The 6379-nt window shown below is 39.0% G+C and overlaps 1 non-coding gene across 1 annotated transcript; it reads right to left on the bottom strand.

The window, feature by feature from the left end:
- Positions 1-5865: 5865 nt before the first annotated feature.
- trnai-uau (transfer RNA isoleucine (anticodon UAU)) lies at positions 5866-5959 on the bottom strand. The gene is made up of 2 exons: positions 5922-5959; positions 5866-5901 (listed from the first exon to the last, which is right to left on the bottom strand). It is a non-coding gene; the product is annotated as a tRNA-Ile (tRNA).
- Between the last annotated feature and the right edge of the window lie 420 nt (positions 5960-6379).

A 6379-nucleotide genomic window follows, 5' to 3' on the forward strand; every position in this document is an offset into this window, starting at 1 on the left:
TCACGGATTTCACTTCATGTGCCTTAAGCTGTGCAATTTGTATGGTTGTTGAATGAGATTCTTCACAAGCCTGGTCAATTGCCAGTGGAGAGCTTCATGACACACACCTTCATGAAGACTCTCTTTAAGATGATTACACCTTTCATTGTCAAGTCGCCTTCTTTGCATACAATGGTAGCACCAACACCAAGAGAAAGGATGAGAAATGGCTTTTATCAAGTGATTGCAGTGTTTATTTGACTGAGGATCCTTGTGTGCTGAACTGTGTAGTGCAGTAAAAGAGAAGGTTTGTGTCATTCAAGACTGTAACAGAACAGAACAATACAATTACAATGCTTTTATGAGCGTAAATATTAGTGGTACATCACAGTTCTTATAATGGTGAAAACAGGAGAACCTTCTCTACATTTTTGACTGATGTATTTAAAAGGCAAGAAATACTATCATTATGCAATTGAGCTCCTCTAAATGTTGTAGACTGATTATAAAATGTATAGAATTAGGAACAAGTAATAGGTTTATTCCATGCTGGAAAAAAAGAAGAAAGAGAACACAACGTTTCGGCCGTGGAGCCTTCTTCAGGTGTGGAGTAGACATTCCTTACATTCACCCTCTACATTAGCAGAGAAAAGAAGGACAGATAGTTAGTGTCACTGGACACTGCGTCACAGATGGCTGATCTCTTCTCCCTCATTATGCAGGCTTACCCACTCATGAAAAACTGTCCTCCAGCGATAGTCAGCTGCCATCACTGACTCAGACATGATGTTTATGTACATATTATACCTTAATTGTACCTGGCACTGCATTACAATAATTTGATCAAAATGTCTTATGAACAAACAATAATCAAATATTTTCCTTCCTTTAGTAGATAAAGTCTTTGTCCAAAAATGAAGCATTTGTTCCTTTCCTCTCCTACCAGCCTTTATAAGTCACCCAGTTTTCTCTGAGCCAACAGTGTGAAGTATGAGGCAGTCAAGGCTAACACAGCCGAGCGCTCTAAAGAGCTGGATTAAAGCTCCAGTCTCTTTGGGGGCATTGAGTTGGATTCCCACTGCTGCCAAATATCTCCAACTATCTCTGTGTCAAGAAGAACTTGTTTTTTTGTTGTTACATCCCTGTGGTTTAAACCAATTTCAGACCTATTAATTTAAACAACCATGCTGTTCTTATGGCACGGCAAACAAAAATAACATGACACCTCCTTTAAAACACACATTTGCTGCAGAGGGACCAGGAGAACTCAGCCTTATAGTGTAATGTAATTTTCTCATGCTTGTTTTAAGATAATTGTGATCGAATCTATGATAAGATCTATGACCCTTCATAAAGGTAGCACAGATATAACGTGCCACGTTTTCAGAGAATTGCATTAAATACAGGTCAGAAGAAAGTGACAAAATGTCCGCTAGACAGTTCAGCAATTTCATCAGTGTTCTCTGTTGTTCAGGTGTAGAGTGTCAGCCGTTACAACCAGGAACCATACAGTTTCAGGCGTCAAAAAGACTTCCCCAAAACCCTGATTCTCTCCTTGCTCCGATGATGGCATCCACACATTTCCTGCAACAAAGCCGGGATACAGTCTTCAACAACACAATTGAAAAGCTTGTTTAGAGAACCACACAGTGTCAGGCGTGAAAAAGACTCACCTAAACCCTGATCCTCTCCTTCCTACAATGATGTCATCCAAACAATTCCTGCAACAAAGCCAACAAAACGAGTGAAAAGAATATTCCCTAACCCTGCAATCTTTCGCAATGAAGGACTGTGTGTGGTCTGTGTTAAATACACTGTTCATCATTTATAATAATAATCATAAACCTTATTTTATATAGCTCCTTTAAAGGTGGCTTCTCAAAGTACTTTACAGAATGATAATAACAATAAAATAAAAAATACACAAGATAAGCAGGATGAGGATATACAGTTAGAGGAGACAGTAGATGGTGGTACTAAGTACAGTAGAAGCAGAGGGTAAGGAAAAGTTAAAAAAAGGTTCTTCTAAAGAAGAAGGTTTTGAGTCTGGATTTGAAGGAGCTTAGAGAAGGTGACTCTCTGATATCCCTGGGGAGAGAGTTCCAGATCTATGGGGCATAACAGAAGAAGACCCTATCACCCAGGGAGTGTTGACGGGCTTGGGGGACATATAGGAGACCAAAATTAAAAGAGCAACGATTGCAAGGTGGGGAGTAGGGCAATAATAGCTCAGAAAGGTACTGAGGTGCCAACCCATGTGGAGCCTTATAGGTTAGCATGAGGATTTTGATGTCAACACAAAACTTGACAGGCAGCCAGTGCAAGGACTACAGGATAGGAATAATGTGATCACTGATCAGGCATAGTGCAAATTTCTCCATTGTGGCCGCTGGTTCATTTTCGACTGTCAGCTATTAATAAGTCCTCTATTTGACTTGATCAACACCAATCCCTAGAGATTAAATCAGTGAAAGATTTATTTGACAGTCTGTCCTGAGGTACGTCTTTCAAGATAATCTTTGTCAGCTGAACATCAAGGCAGAAAAAAGCTTTAATTTTTCTACTCAACAGAAATGCTCATTGGTCCCTTCAGCTTTATGCTGGCAACAACAGCTGCCGAGAATCAGTGCAAACCGTAGTGTGCCATCAGCTCCACTTAATATTGCTTTTGGCTACACCACAGAGAGAATATAATATCATGCCAGTGGCAAGGACTCGCTCGTGTGTACAGAACTCTTCCATTGTACTCAGCCTCTTGATGTGGAATTGGGAGTCCAATCGTTCTGTACACCTTCTCACATGCCTCAATTCATCTCTGATCTCTGAGACTCAATACCCACTTCTGAAACTCTGAAATCATTCACATTTTGTATCAGCATTTGAAAGGAATTGGGTGAGGATTTTCTTACACTATTGTTATATTAGCATTACTGTAGTGTTGCTAATGTGCTACATGCAATTTATAATCCTAAAATTTTAAAATTCCCACATTTGTAGTTGATTTTGTGTGATCTTCACCTTCACACTATTTTATATAGTGCACTATGTGCCATTTATTGCTTATTAACGTACTGTTTTTAACCAAAATAATATTAAGTAAGACCTGTATGTATTCAAATAGTATTATTATTATTTATACTTACTTGTCAAAAGAGGACTGCTGAGATTTTTGCAGATTTCTTCTTTGTTGAAAAACATGAAAGTATTAAACCAAAATGGCGACTAACGAATATCAGCAATGCATTGTGGTATATAACCGGAAAAGTTACTGTGTTTCCAATGTCAATTATATATGCGTTTATTAATGTTGTCAATATTACGGTTGCAATTTAACACTGATAATACATCGCAGCAAGGTGCTCCCTGCTGTGTGCTGATGTGCAACTTTAACGCATGCAGTTAGTAAGGAAATGGTCACTGTTGTAAGGTATTATATATAATGACATTATGGAATAGGATGGGGACAGGCCTGGCGTCGCATGGGGAGGGAGGAGTGTCGCCCCCTCAGTTCTGGACAAAAGGATTTTTGAACACTTTCTCTTACTTAACCTGCACCCTAAAAAAAAGTTGTACTTTGTCAATGGTCAGATAACACTAATTGACACTAACAGTCACTCGGACTGTTTGATGTGAAGGAGGGCTATCCGTCCAGGAACGGAACATATCAGTGTCATTATTGGGTGTCAACATTACGATCCTGTTTGTTCAGGTGGACCGATTCCTTGCAGTAGTTTATCCTTATACTTAAAATCGTTATATAACTAGACTAGTTATAGCAGTCTGTGCTTTCTGTTGGTTTTACAACTATTTTTTCTTGTTACCGTCGGATGTAGCTGCAAAAACGAATGCGTTAGGTATTATGTCGCTCCAGGCAATACTAACCGTGAGAGTGCTGAAAAATGTGAAACTGAACTTCATCGCAAATACCAGATTGCTAGTCTTTATTACAGAGATGAAGACAAATTTCAGTGGCCAAGTTCGTTGCAATCGACCCGTTGTAGATACCGATCAGCCTCAAGAAAAAAAACATCACTTGTTTTTTTTAAACATCACTTGCCTTTAAAAAAAAAAAGAAAAAACAGAGTTGTAGGTATTGAGGTAATTTCAGGTAGAATGTAAGAACTAAAGTTAACTAGTCCCACAGTAATGCGTGGGGTCCTATCAATAGAAAAAAAATAGTTGTAACCCGAAAACACAACAACCACAACACGAGAAGTCTTCCGGAAACCTAGGTAAATCCCTGTAGTAGTCTAACAGCTCTAAAAACAATCAAATGAAACAACTTAAAAAGAAAAAAAAAACATTAAAAACATATCTAGGGAGCAACAAAAACACAGAATCTAACTGCAAGAGCTTTATCAAGTTTCCTGTACTCCATCGTGCTCCTCTCGTTTAAGAAGATATCTCTCATCTATCTGTGTACAGGTCAGCTGGAGGTCCACAGCTGATGGTAATTTAAGTAAGTAGCTGTGCTAGCATGCATGGGCTGCAAAAGGAACAAGTAAAGGTTTATTCCATGCTGAAACGAGAAGAAAGCAGTGGAGCCTTCTTAGGGTGTGATACCAAGGCATCGAAAGTTTATTTTTAATTATTGTTGCAAAAAATGTTTGTTTTCTTTCTTAAATGTTGTTGATTAAAATATCTTATTAAATGTGAAATATTTGATTAAATCTATTGTGAATGTCATTATAAATCGGTAAGGTGTCAGTCTCGTAAACCGAAGATCGCGGGCTCCAACCCCGTCCGTCCCTATTTCGTTTGCCAAGACTTGACTTTATCTATATCGTCAATTGTCTTGCAAGGCAGAAACCTCTGTAATAAGAAGAAAAGAACTATCAGCAGTAGTTAATAATCCTTTGACAAAAAATGGGCGCATTCAAAACACCAGCCTCCACTGCTTGGTAGAGTGGTCTTAGGTGCCAGACTCAAGGATTCAATCATGTGTAGTGACAGTTTTATGTTATTCACAACACAGATTTCCATTCATGTTTATTAAGATGTGTAATTTGTATGTTGGTTGTATGAGAACAGTTTCTTCAAAAGTCCTGTCAATTAACAGTGGAGAGCTAGCCGACGTATGTCTTCATGAAAACGCTCTTTAAGGCGATTAGAAATGTCTTGAACAAATCTGCGTCATATTTTTAAAATAGTTTAGCTCAAGATGCAACGGGAGTATAAATGAATTCTCCGCCCTCCATTCCAAGATAAAACTCCATGTGTGAATCTTATCTTAAGTTGATGATGTTGGTCACTACTGGAAATTGCCCAGTGATATCGACTCAGGTACAGTACTCAGTTGTTATGTGCTGTAATTTGATACATGCAAAGCATTTGCATTCCCTCCAATTATCAATAAAGTCAATAATGTATTAAACATTACATGCCACTTCTTCCCTAGATGATGTTCATGTTGGATCAGTGAGAAAGGCATGCCAGGTTGTGCTTGAACCAGCACCTTACTATCATTTTAGTCCCAACCTGACCGCACTAAGCAATTGTACCACAGAGACTCAAATGGGTCAGTTTTCTCCATTTACGGTTTTTGGGAAAAAAATCATCTGCATTTTTAAGCAAGATTGTATTTTAAATTTCACAAATTGTAAGTATTTCTGGAAAAACGCTGTTTCAGAAAGAAACTGAGTAGACGGGAATAGCCCAGTCAGTAGAATATCGAACTTTTCATCTCAGGGTCCCTATTCAGGTGGCTGATTTTCTTGCAACTACTTATTCCATGCTGAAACGAGCAGGAAATGTTTCAGCAGTGGAGCCTTCTTTGGGTGTGATATAGAAAAAAACCTTTACTTGATTCTTTCAAATTAATTTAAACCTCATCTCCAGCACCTAAACTCGTCAGTTGCTTTCAGTAGCTAAAGACACAGGCCATACTGCTCCAGGTGAGGTTCAAACTCACAACCTCAGCATAGCTCCGCTGTGTACTGCCGTATAAGTACCGCGCACTGACCAATTGCGCCACTGGAGCTGTGAAACACCCACTCCTCATACAGACTGACGTGGCAGAAACACAGGGTGAAAACAGGGTGTCGGTTGTGAATCCATCTCCACATGGGGGAAAGGGACAGTACAATAGAAAAGAATATACAAGAGAATAAACGGAAAGAATTGTGCTCACTGCAAAGAAGGAAAGAGGTGGCCGGATACATAAAACAGCTCGGTGGATAATTTGTAACGACATTCTTTGCTGACAACCAGCAGTCGGATTTCTTTTCATGTTCCGCTGTGCAGTTTGAACGTTTGTTCTCCCAGATCGGTTGGTTATATGAGATCAAGTGATATAAATTAGGACTAATCAGAATCAATACAATTGACGTCTGGCAAAGGCAAATAACCTTTGCACATGATATGGAATGTGACTGGTTAAATTTCAGCACAGTTGCAACCC

This window comes from Lepisosteus platostomus, chromosome 5, assembly GCF_059453375.1.
Source record: "Lepisosteus platostomus isolate fLepPlt1 chromosome 5, fLepPlt1.hap1, whole genome shotgun sequence".
Taxonomy (NCBI): Eukaryota; Metazoa; Chordata; class Actinopteri; order Semionotiformes; family Lepisosteidae; genus Lepisosteus; species Lepisosteus platostomus.